Source organism: Nuphar pumila, chromosome 5, assembly GCF_984573655.1.
Source record: "Nuphar pumila chromosome 5, dmNupPumi1.hap1.1, whole genome shotgun sequence".
NCBI lineage: Eukaryota > Viridiplantae > Streptophyta > Magnoliopsida > Nymphaeales > Nymphaeaceae > Nuphar > Nuphar pumila.
This window is the reverse complement of record NC_143253.1, coordinates 46,305,562-46,319,698: the sequence shown is the minus strand read 5'-3', so window position 1 is coordinate 46,319,698 and position 14,137 is coordinate 46,305,562.

Genomic DNA, 14,137 nt, shown 5'->3' with positions numbered 1-14,137 from the left:
TTGGAAAAACAAACCTGAAAAACCGTTCACGCCCGGGGACTTATCCCCGTTAGCTTGGAAGACAACAGTTTGAACTTCATCATCATCAGAAATAGGAGCCAATAACTGCATATTCACATCATCAAAAACCCATAAACCGTCATGCATAGGCAACTCATCATGCCGAACCTAATCTTCGGTGAGAAGATTCTAAAAAAAGATAAACATTAATCTTCAATACATAAAGGATCCAAAATAAGAGAGCCATTCATTCAACAAGAGATTATGAATAGAGTTCTGCTGTCTCCTACAATTAACCGAAGCCATGAAGAACTTCGTATTACAGTCACCTTCTTTACACCACAGAACTCTAGTTTTTTGCTTCAAGAATAACTCTTCCCGGAGGAGAGACTTTTCTAACTGATGCTAAAGCTCAAGCTCCTGCTCAGTATCAACAGGGGATGCATGGCCCATGTCAAGGATGTATGCAGAACACTCAGTTGATCACAAATAACATTGACTTTATCCACCACCTTACCGAAGGTGAATATGTTCCAATGAATTAGTTTGGCCCAGACATCATCAAGCTTATTTAGAAAGCCACATGGAATAAAATTTGAAGAGAGGGAGACCACTACATCCACATCACACAAAGTTGTGATCGACAATCGTATGTGGAAGAATCATGAGAGAGCTGCCAATGCCAATGTCACCAAGCCATTGATAATTAACAAAACATCTATCGATTTTGCTCTGAACATTAGCAACACATTATGTTGGTCCATGTGAATCTGAGATGTGGGTTATGAATCTCAAACAACCCACCAGCAAAGACAAAGTCTTGAAAGTGACTACAAGAGATATAGGGGGGAGAATGGCTCGACTTCTCAAAAGAATTCAAAATACAATTAAAATCTCCAATATATAATCATCCATGGCTCTTTAAGAAGATCCACGGAGAACAAAAGAGAACTAAATTGATGCAAACAAAACCCATAATGATTGCTCAAGTACACCCTTGCCAACATAAAGCTCCTATTTCTGACAAAATCCCAAACAGAGAGCCAAATGTATGTCATTCAGATGCATATCAGAACATGATATTGTTTTCAGATTCCAAAAGCACATAACGTACATGCGGGGTCCTCTTCCGACCATGCATTATACACAAAATAAAAATATTTACATTAGACTGGAAAGCTTCAAACCTCTTAGGAGAGATCATAGGCTCCAAAATAAAGAATATGTCCGGTTGACGAGACTGAATAGCATTATCTAAGGGTCAAATTCCTTGCGAACCTCATAATATTCAATTAAAGATTTTTTATTGGAAATTACTTGAGGAACTCTTTTTGCTGCCCTCCTTAAGGACAACCCATGAGCAGAGATTCAAAGATCCCCCTAATGTAGTAGACGACTTCTTCAGCCTACCAGGCTTCTTCTTGCTACCTGAATCAACAACCCCCTTGAATTGCTCTTAGCCTTCACCACTGACAACTCATCCTGTTTGACAGATGAGATAGCACAATCCCGCTGCCCCTATCCATCCACTCCAAGCTGGTCCTCCACTTGGGTGGGCTGCTCCACCAGAATAGCCTCTTCCAAGGCAGCAGCTTCCTAAGCCACATACGTCACAACTGGGCTAACCTGTAGGTGTGTTTTACCATTGTTTATTCACTAAAAACCATGCTTTGAATGAATCAATTTAACAATAGTTCTGGTTTTTAGTTAATCAAGTTTTTGTTGCAATATGAATATTAATATTTCTTGTTGAGTTAAAATTAAATGCATCTAAAGAAGAAAAAATATTTAAGCTAATACATATTTTCTACTAAATAAGGCATAGAAATCACATCTATAGGTCTAGATTAAACAAAAAACACATGCTAGTATGTTTTTTAAAGAGATCTAGGATGGTCCGTGAGATAAATAGTCTGGAAGATACACATTATATATATATATATATAGTAGAAATCATATATTTTCATATTTGTTGAGTTTAATTGTTGATTATTCTCTTTAAATATGATTATGCATTGATTAGTTGAAAATAAATTTTGAATCATATAACTATAACATGCACACAAGTTTTTCAATAAAGAGCTTAAAAAAAAGCGGTCCAAAAAGTATCAAAATTTCATATTCCAAAAAAATACACTTTTAAGTAAAAAATGTGTGGCGACTCCCAGGGGGCAAGGGGTAAGCACATGAAGTTTTACATTGTCATGACAGTGACCGTAAGTATGGCAGGAAGAGCTAGCGCGACTAGGTCTCTGATCCTGAGGGTGGTTTCTCTGTATAAATATAAAAACAAAAGTAAATAAAGGATCAATTGTGCAATCCCTAGCAAATACACTAAGCTAAATACATTCATGTGGTGAGGGCTAGATTAAGTGCCTGCCTATGTTGCCAATCACATGACAACATTCCATGGGCCTCACAAACAATGGAATGCAGGCCCCACTCAAAATGCTGTCATTTGATTAGCCTGTTTTACATAGTCTAAGCAATCCTTGTATCCCTACTCTTCATAGGTAGGGTTAGTAAACCAACTCAACGAGCTGAGCTTGAAGTGTTTAAGTTTTACTCATTCTTGTGGCCAGCCAAGCCAAGTTCAAGCTCATAATGAGTCTGAGTTAAATGAGCCGAGTTGGAGCTGACTTGTTTATAAAAAAATACATTGGTTTAGAGCTGAAAGAAATAGGATTACAAAGAAATACATGTAGAATATATTTTTTAATACTTATATAGTGAGCTTATACAAGTTGAGCTAGGCTGAGTACCTATTGTTCATATTCAGCTTGACGAGTCTATTTTACTAGTTCAAACGAGCTCTTTACGAGCTAGGGGTAAAAACAACTCAGATTCAGGCTAGATCTGAATGTGAATCCAAAATTTATACAGTAGATCTGAATCCAGATCCAGATCTGAATCTAGTTCGAGGAAGTTAGATTGAATCTAAATTTGAAATATATGTAGTAATACTAGATCTGGAAAAAATAAAACAAAACTAACTACTTACATGTAAAAAATACATTTGGGTCAGATTTTGATTCAAACCAACCCCATATCTGACTTAAAATGCTGATCCGAATCTGACTTGATTTTGAAAGTGATCTTATTGAATAGTTTCAAATCCATATTTAGGTTTTACTTAAAGGATCCATATCTGAAAAAAAATTGTCAAACTCGGATTGGATATCTGACCATATCCGATCTTCTCTCTTCATCTTTCTCTTCTTCTTCTTGCCCCTATCTTCGCTGGTCTTTCTTTCTTTTTCATTGGGAGGTGTTTGTGACAAGTGGAAACACTGTTTCTTCTTCTCAACCCGTCCGTCGGAGGTGAACTGTTTGGTGATTCTCTTCCTCCCCCATCTCCATAATTATTTTTAGATTCATTGCATGCATTGTAGTTTATTTATCATCTTCATCATCGCATATAGAACCATTTGATTATTGTTCATGTGGTTTTTGCATATTAGAATAGAATACATGCATCATATAAATTACTTTCATTCATTTTCTGGTTATGTTTGATTTTTTCTTGATCATTTTAGATAGCGTAGATTAAAAATAATTTTTTTCTAGCAATAGTTAATTCGTAAATCATTTTTTTAGTTGTTGTTTAGTTGCTATTTCTATTGTCGTAGTTTTTCTTGAGTTTCATGCACACGTGAAACACGGTCACAGCATCACACGATCAACGGATCTGTGTGACACCAAAATCGTGTCCAGCACTCTGATCAGGGCTAGCATCGTTTGATCTGTGGAACCTGCATCGTCTGCAAGTTCAATATAGATTTCGATGAGTTCTAACAGACCATGGGTCGTTGGATGCTTATAGATTGTATTTTTGGGTTAGAACAGCGTGAAAACGTTGTTATCGTTTCCTGATGTTGTGTGTAATCACGAGTTGCATTAAGCCAACATAACGTGTGTGATTCAAGTGAGTTTATGAAGATTGTTTTCAATTTAAGTAAGTTAAATACATATTATATGTTGCGTTGACTTAGTTAGGTTAGATTTATTTAGAATATCGTTGGGTCACCTCTTAGCATTGAAGTAGTTGTTTTAAGTATTTTTTTTGTAGTTAGCTATTATTGTGTATACCAATTAGTCTATGTGTTTGACATTTTTTTTAGCATTAATTATGTTTTATATTCTAATTATATTCTACTTTATGTTTTTATTTGATTAAAACAGCTGAATAATTTCCAAATTACTTGATTGAATTAGATAATGTCATGTTATCACTTGAATTCTAGTATGTTAAGTGATGTTTTCTTTTAGTCGAATCCTATTTAGTTTTTAATTATTAGTATAGATTAGTATAGTTCTTCATAATTGGATTCTATCTGTTTAGCTAAATTCATTTCATGTGTTCATTATTAGTTTGTCATTTGATTATTTTATGTTCTTAGATTGTTAAATTAGTTAGTGTTGTTCATGTTTCTTGTGTTTCAAGAATCATTAATTTGGTTTATATTTGTTACGAGTGGTTAGTTGTTATTTAGCTTGTTACAGGTTAGGTTATACTTGTTACATGTTAGTTAGTTTGTTATAGCTTGTTAGAACAGTTTGTTAGAACCTTGATTCTTGTTTTGATTTGACTAACCTTAGTTTTAGAATTAGTTTTTTCCTCTTTCTGTTTGTGTTTTGTGTTTTTGTTTTGCAGGAAAGCATTTAGACGTGCGGTGAGCCCTCAAAAGTACCCCCAAAGAGCCCTCTAAGGTCCCTTTAAAAGACCCTTTGAGCTCTTTAGAGAGCCCTCAAGTATATCAAATAGCTAAAACACCAAGGGACAAGAAGCTCAAGCACTAAAGACCTTTTATTTTATTTTTAGTTTAGGCTTTTATTTTATTTGATTCAATTTGATTCAATTTAATTCAATTTGGGTTTGTAATAAGGCACTTTATTTTTATTTGTTTAGGCCCTTTGCAGAAGCAACACTCTCATTTAATTAATTAATTTTTCAAGGCAATAAAGAGTAGTTTAACTTTTTTGTAGAATACAAAGTATTTTTCCTGTTACTCTCTCATACGGATGGATTTTTACGAAAAAGTTGCGGCATAAAAAAGCTGACAAAATTTTCTACAAATTGTGAAAAGTTCAGCTCTGACCATTAACTAAAACTTTTTCTGCAGTCTCTGTAACAATCAGACAGAGTTGAGTTTTTATGAGATAGTAATTTGGTTTCAATCCCGACTAGTTATTTATTGTGAGAACTATACGTGTGAATGCTTACTGTTTCTAATGGATGCTTATATACTATGAATTGTTAAGAAACATGAGTTTGCTACAGGGAATGTAAGTGTCCGCTCATAGGACACAAATTGATAAAAACATTAAGGCACAAGTGTGCCCTTGCCTATATCAAGTGATTAGACTGAAGTGTTCATTATGTGAATGAATGTGAATGTTGTATGATAATGAATATGCTGCAAATTCTTACTTATGATTGCAATGTACATGATATGAATGAGATGAATGATGAATATGCTGAAAATTCTTACTTATGATTGCAATGTACATGATATGAATGACATGAATGATTTGAATGAATGGATGCATCTAATGTTTAAAGATATTTCATTTCCTTGTTACGCATTCATGCACGATTTTGAAAGAAATAAAACACATGCCATGTTCTCGAACCAAAAATTTTAAAAATACATCCTTAAACCCTAAATATGCCGAATTTATTGAATGAGATTGCTAAATGGATGTTGTGTGTAAACAAATGATTAATGGTTAAACATGTAACATAAAATGTCTGATACTCACTAAGAGAATATGAGTGGTACTAATATGGCTTTGTGGGTATTGTTTTGCGTTCGGAAGGTTGCTCATCCCCAACCACGAAGATAAGAGAACCCTCCACATTAGACTGCAACTTGGAGGATACAGAATCTCATGAGTAAAGTCTGATGCATCGAGATGGTAGTGTGAAAACTTTTCTCGCTCTTTGCGTTTCTCACCCAGCACTGGCGAATAGTGCCCAGCCATGATAAAAGCTATCCCTTATTGAAAACACCCCTACATTGTAGCCCTAACCTAGGACTTTTGCCGATGTTTATACCCACAGGGATCTCTTAAAATGGTAACCTAAATTATTGTGCATTAGATAGGCATGACATGCATCATATAAGAAAAAAAAAAAGATAATTAAATATATGAATAAATTTATGCATAGAAAGGGCTTCTACACTGGTAAGTACATGCATTTTTAAGTGTTCATGCATTTTACTAGCTTAAGTTTGAATGAAAAATGATTATTTGTTATTTTTGTAATAGAAATCTTCTTTGAGTGGTTGAAATGTATCTTAAATTTTTTTATGTTTAATTTTATTAAGTGTATAAAAAATTAGATGAAATTTTCTACTTTTGTATTTTGTTTTACTTGTTCGGTATAGCTCTACCCTAGTGACCCTTTGATTTTAATATTTTTTAGGAAATAAATAGATCTACATGCAATGGCAGGAGGTTGCGATGAGCATCGAGCCATACCTTTCTTGAACCTCTGACATTTTGGACTAAAAGCAATTCTGATTGCTCTAGACTATGATATTTTCTTTTTAATTTATTTGATAATTGGATATTTGTAATTAATTTTGGACAATTATGGACTACTAAATTCAATTCATGAATGTTTTATTTTTAATTCGAATGTTGTATGGTTATGAATGTATACGAGAAGTAGCACGTCAAGTTTTGGTTTTGATAGAATTAGTTGTTGTTGTATTTTATTAAAGTAATTTAAAAATATTTAAAAAAAAATCTACCATTTTTGGGATTTAAAAATTGGGGTGTTATACTAATGCCTTTGTCTTTCATCTTAGCACCTTAAAGAAGCTTTAATGACTGTTGTAAAACCTTTAAGATAGAAGAAGGAAGAAGAAAATGGTAAAAAGAAAGATTAGAGAATTCTAATGAGAATGTGAGAGGAAGAGGGAATTAACCTTGTTTATCCTCCTCATGAGGACCTTTATTTATAGATGGCATTAAACAAGAGTCTTATCTCTAATATAGGAGGTTAATAATATTATTAATATCTTTTATTAATAAAAAAAAAAAATTATGAGTCCTAACTTATTAAATTTCAAAATTAATTAAGGTAGAGAAGAAATGTGTGGACTTCTTATCCTAGCTTGGGGTCTAGTGACAGGGTAACCTTCCGAGAGGCTTACATACCCAAACACTCAACAAAATTTAATATTTAAATAGTTGATTTGATAGCCTCAAAATGCAGATCATCGTAGTAGTCTTAGATTTAATCATACGCACACAGATAGGCAAAAAAATTTAGTTGATGCTAAAAAATGTTGATTTTTGACCTATAATTAGACATGAACTTTAGTCAATATTAAATGCTCAAATCGACACCAATTTGGGCGTGTAGACAATCGATTTCAATGCCCTCAAAATGAAGAACGTCAAAATTGACTCAGATTTAATAGGTGAGCCACTGATTGGCCAAAATTTCTATCAAAATAATAATGATGTTATTTAAAGTGTCTCACCCTATGAGTCCAATCCAATGAGATTAGATCTAAATATCATGAGTTATATCCAACTGAATCTATCCCTAATTAGATCCAAATGTCACAGATTATATTCAATATAATTAGGTTGGATCCAAATACTACTAGTTAAATTCACTACCTAATTTAAGATTTAAAATCATATTTAATCTAAATCTAAATTGGATCCAAATACTAAGGTTTGGATCTTAATATGACCTACCCAAGATTGATAAAAAAACCCTTGACTACCTCCTGAACACCTGTGAGCCACCACGTTGACACATGACACCCCATTGGGCTGAGCATGACTCTCTGTGTCTCATTAGAAACTTGGGTTGAGTCCAAAACATAGCCCGATCAATTTTGAAAAATCAAATTCTGGATCCAATCCAAGTGAAAAACCCAAATTAGAGGTCGGTATAATTTGAAAATTGTATTTTATAAACTAACCCATATCCAAAATTGCCAAATCGGATCTCCTACGCGATCTATGGCTCATAACAAATCTAAATAGAGTCCTAGTTCAACTTAAACTCTTGAATTTTGCCTGATTTTAACCAGAATTTAACTTTAATTTTGCTCAAATTTAAAAGTTAAGAAAAACAAAATTCATAGGTGTTACATTCTACCCCGTGAAATAAATTTCATCTGCAAAATTTAATACTTACTCGAATAAGTGTGGGTATTTATCTTTCATGCTCACCTCAGGTTCCTATGTACATTCCTCAATACCGTTTTATTGAATTTGGGTTAAACCTACTAGCAAAATTCTTTACTAATTTTTGAACTTTTTCTACCTATTTTTATGTTTTTGTCGAGTATATAGGTTACTAATATGTAGATATAACTTAGAGGGTTATAAATGAATGGGTTACACCACACTTTCATTGCACAATCTAATAAAATATTTACCCTCAAAGATTAATACCTATCCCCTAAAAAAAACAAATGTTTATCTATGTTTTAAGACCCTACAGTCAAGTTTGTCATGTGAAATCCTTAGCATGTGTCAAGGTTCTCACATTACAATATAATTTTTCAAGTAATAGTAAAATTAAATAATTAAAACTAGGTTGGACCATACTTATAGTGATGCTGAAGTGCTCGATGTGCCAAGAGTCACAACTTCCTTTCCCGGGCTTTGATACCAAGTCTATCTTTCTCAAAGATAAATTGGTATCCTAAAAAAATCTTATCCCTAAGCTTTGATACCAAGACTATAACACCGTAATTTTTTAAATCGAAAATTTAGGATTTTTTTTCTTTAAATCTCTTTACATGATTTAAAAAAAATAGCAAAAGCTCTTTTTAAACACGGTTCAAGCCTTTGGCGGGTTACAGTTTCCAACTCACATGTGTAAGACTACAAATAACTGAATCAAACCTTCAATTGAATTGAAATAAATTAATGTATTGATCTCACTTAATCAGAGTTTACAAATTTAATGAAACAATCAAATCGTGACAATAATCAAGTACTCTCAAATGCCTAAAAGAAGTGTGAGTCTCTTTGCACCACCCTTAGCCTCCCGTCATCACTAGCCAGCTTACTCCTTACTTGAAAAAATTAAAAGTGTGGGACATTAACAATGGTCCTAGTAGAAAATAGCTTACTGGATAGGCATGGAAAGAATACAAACACATAAAGTACACATCTTTTCTCATACAGATAAATCATAGCATGTCATAACATATAAGCACAACAAGGATCATGATTATAATAATGATAAATATAAGCACAACAAGGATTAACATGTTCATAAATTGAACCTTGTAGCATGCATATTTGATTAATTGAATCAATTATATCTCATAATTTAAAACATGTGTATTTCATAATATGAAACATCTAAACCTCAAGTCTAAGCATTTCCTACATACATCATTTAAGTCATAAATAAATAATTCATATATGTATTATCGAAAGCTTGTAAATACATAGAAAATAATCAAACCCACCAAAATTTGTAGTTACACTCTCACATATTAGTTTTCAAACCCAAGTGACATATCATAAAAATCTATTTTTGTCTGATCATAGTAAATCACATATTGAAACCTGTTTTTTGTTGACAGAACAGTTCAGAAATTAGTTTCTTAAATAAACTAATATCAGCCTCAATCTGTGTAAAGTTTTAATTTCTTAATTTTTTTGATGACAGATATATGTGTTAGCTTTCCAAATCATCTAATCTTACTAAAAAAAACTCATCATATAAATTTGCTAAATATTTTGGACCGGACCCTGGCTGAGATAGCTCCAGATCCAAATTTTCTGCAAAAATCCAGGATTTCACATGACTTGTGTGAGACTCCAAGATTCATAAAAAATGAAACTTATTTTTCTATTATTAACTCATATTTATTCATATGATTAACATTACATATCCAAAAATCAGCCATAAACAGTAAACCTTTGATGTATTGAATTTTTTGCAAAATCGACTATCAAAATTTTCTTTGCACACAGAACAAGATTTTTGTGTAGTGTTGTAGTAATCATAACCCTTAATTTTGTACCACCACTAGGGCCCAATTTTTTTTTGAGACATCTCCTAGGTCTAGAAGGTTTTTATAAAAGGGATTGGCTAGAGGTGATTCTATTTGATAGATATAATTATTTTTTTGTAATGAGTCGGTTAAGAAAAATCGTAACATCATTGCATTATAATATAAAATATGATAAATATATGAAAAACACAAGTATCAACGTACAATATTGATTTTAAATGACCATATAGACACTATCTAAACATCATATAGATTCATAAAAATGTCATATGGTTATATAACATGCTTCGGATCCTAAATTATCAATATAACTCATGATTTATGCATATAATAACTAGTTTAAGATGCTAGCATGTAAAATCGTCATAAAACACATGAAATAAATTTGCAGGAATATGATTCATACTATAAATACATGAAAGAAAATCAACATCCATTCAATCATGCTGGAAACAAAGATATAGCAATCTTAAATCATGTAGAAACACGAAACTGTGTTTTGCATTACCCAATTTTTTGGTTTAGTTGTTTGGGCATATTTTTATCGAAATTATATTTTTAAATCTGTTTCGAAGCATGGAATTGATTTAAAAACAATTTTAAAACCCTTTTATAACTTGTTTCATATCTGATTCACTATAGATCAGCTTGTAGAATCGACAAGATGCATAATTTATACGTTTGCATCTGATCTATATTACAAGTAAGATGAATCCTACCTTAATCATGTTCTCGAATGAACTAATGCCTTTGTCTCTCATTTTAGCACCTTGAAACAACTTTAATATCTACTGTAAAAACTTCAAGATAAATGAAGAAAGACGAAGAAGATGATAGAGAGAAAGATTAGAGAATTCTAATAAGAATGGGAGAGGAAGGGAGAACTAACCTTGTTAATCCTCCTCATGAGGACCTCTATTTATAGATAGGCATAGACAAGAGTCTCATCTCTACTATAAGTAGTTAATATTTATTAATTTCTTTTATTAATAAAATAAATAAATAAATTATAGGTTTTAGCTTATTAAATTTCAAAATTAATTAAATTAGAGAAGAAAGGTGGGGACTTCTTACCCTGACTTGGGCTCTAGTGACAAGGTAACCTTTCGGGAGGCTTACAAGCCACAAGACTTGATGGAATTCAACATTTAAATAGTCAAATAGATAGCCCTTGAAATGTAGATAATCGTGGTAGTCTTAGATTTAATCATACGCACACAGATCAATAAGAAAATTTAGTTGATGCTAAAAAATATTGATTTTTGACCTACAATTAGGCATGAACTTCAGTTGATGATAAAATGCTCAAATCAATACCAATTTGGGCATGTAGATAGTCAATTTCAATGCCCTTAAAATAAGGAATGTCAAGGTTTAATAGGTGAGCCATTGATCTGCCAATTTTTTTGTTGAAACAATAATGACATTGTTTGAAGAGTCTCACCCTATGGGTCCAATGCAATGAGATTAGATCTAAATATCATGGATTATATTCAACTTAATTGGGTTGGATCCAAACATCATTAGATAAATTTACTACCTAATTTAAGGTTTAAATTTATATTTAATTCAAATCTGAATTAGATCTAAATACTAAAGTTTGGATCTAAATATAACTCATCCAAGATCCATAAAAACCCTTGGCCACTTCCTGAACCCCTGTGGGCCACCATGTTGACACATGACACCCCATTGGGCTGGGGATGACTCTCTAAGTCTCATAAAAAACCTGGGTTGAGTCCAAAACATAGTCCGGTCAATTTTGAAAAATCAAATTATGGATCCGATCAAAGTGAAAAACCCAAAATAGAGGTCGGTCCAATTTGAAAAATGTATTTTTTGAACCAACCTATGTCCAAAATTGTCAAATCGGATATCCTACGAAATCTATGACTCATAACGGATCTAACTAGAGTCCTAATTCAATTTAAACTCTTGAATTTTGCTTGATTTTAACCAGAATTTAACTTGAATTTTTGCTCGAATTTAAAAATTAAGATAAACAAAATTCGTAGGTGTTATAAGTTCCTAGGAAGTTGCATCATCACTATCATCATTAAAGGTGTCAATAGATCAGATCTCCACGAGAATTGGGTGGGTCAAAATCAGGATTTGACTAAAAGTTGATCCAAACTTGGATCCGACCAATCTATAATAGGGAAAACCTTATATTTGTCCAATAAAGATTACATAAACTAGACTTAGTCTATATACTTGATAAAATAATATTATTATGTTTTTTAAATTAAAAAATCATGGACCTCAATCAAAACTTAGGTTGGAGGTTGTGTGGTATGAAATTTCATAAACCATATCCAGCTTTGTAAACTAATTGAACCTCATGGGTCTTACCCAAATAGTTAATTAGACCCAGTCCTTTGTTACCAAACCCTAAACATAGTGAATCCTATATGGGTCAGAATTGGGTAAATTCATTATTTGTTATTTTAATTACCTGGACTAAGCAGTATAAGCCTTTAGCCACGATGTTGCATTTCCTGATTTAGTCACATAAAATTAGATCTTTGGATCTGGGTTTGTATCCTAATTACTTGATTCATCATATAATATAGAAGATGTGGGGCGAGAACTGACACTCTTTAGAATGCAAGCATAAAAAGTTGTTCCCAGCATCCATTTGTTGAGCTATTGACTCGAGCCAAATTTTGTGTTAATAATTTTTTGTGATCATCTTCTCAAAGCATGAGATCCTAACCTAGTCTAGTAGCACCATGGTTTAGCAATCTTGGATTACCAAACATTGTTGTAGCTCTATTCCAGCAACTTTCTACCAAAAGAGCTCCAAAAGCAGATCATGGAGGAGACCCCAACCTTATTACAAAAGCAATGCCTATCCAATAAGATATCTAACCACCTCATTTCTGAGTTGTTCTATTGTTACAACCCTACACATAGTTTAGGTAGGTTATGGATTGGATAAGTTGAATCTGGATCTATATAATTGAGTGATGTCTTAAATAAGAATCCCTCTTGTAATTCGTTAAATGTTAATTAATGAAATTAACCTACTCTAAAGAGTTTGGAATCGAAGCATATCTAATGTTCTGCCCAACTAGGGGAGCCATGTAGTGGCAGACCTTATAGAAAATGGAGGCACCCCTCCTATTAAAAAGGGGGCCCCAATATACTGCCCCACCTCTTAAAAGTATAAAGTGTTTGGAAAATTACCATACTTTATGTTAAATCTGGCTCATTTCCCCAAATGCCCCATAAATTTTATTCACTTTAAGTCAAATGTTCAATTTCATAGGTTCTCTATTTTTAAGACCTTTTTACCCTTAGCACGCATGGATCTCCCAATTTTTGTGCATTACGTCGCAATGCTATCTCGATCTCACTAAAAATAAAATTTGCACAATATTTCTGTAGAAATAATGATTTTAACAAAATACACGCTGCAAAAATGGCTACTTCGCACTTTTGCAAAAAGCCCCATGATTTTTGCATTTATAGTACAAAAATCACGATAATGTTTGTGAAAATCTATTACGTGTGAATTTCATCAAGAGTTTCATATTGGTGGTTGCGAAAGTCTACTTGCGATGTGAAAATCATGAAAACTTTGTAGAATTTATGCACTTTTGCATGCAATCAACTTTAAGTTATGCGAGATTCTTTTTTAGTGTGTGAATTTCATTGTATATACAGGTGATTAGCGTGCAAAGTTCATCAAGAGTTTCATGTTGGTGGTTGCGAAATTGCTAAAATGTTTGCAAAATTTCTAAAAGGTTTGCAAAAATCGTGAAGTTTTGCATGAGGTAATGTAAAATTCTTTTTCAGCATGAGAATTTTGCAAGCATTAAATGTGTCATTTCATTTCTTAAAACCTTTTCTGCACAACTGAGGGCCATTTTTTGCATAACCTAGGATTTCTTGTAGTCCCCAACTGGTGGTCCCCAAACCTCTTCTTCCATGGCAAAATTTGAGACTACTATTTTTAGTAACTATTTTCGGCAAAACACACATCACTGATACTTCATCGACGATTATTTCAGCCATCGAAAAAACACACATTTGTAGGGTCAATGCATTTGAAGGTGTTGTATGGTTGAGGAGCCACTATGACCCTATTGTTTCACAAAGTTTGATTGTGAAGCTTTCCT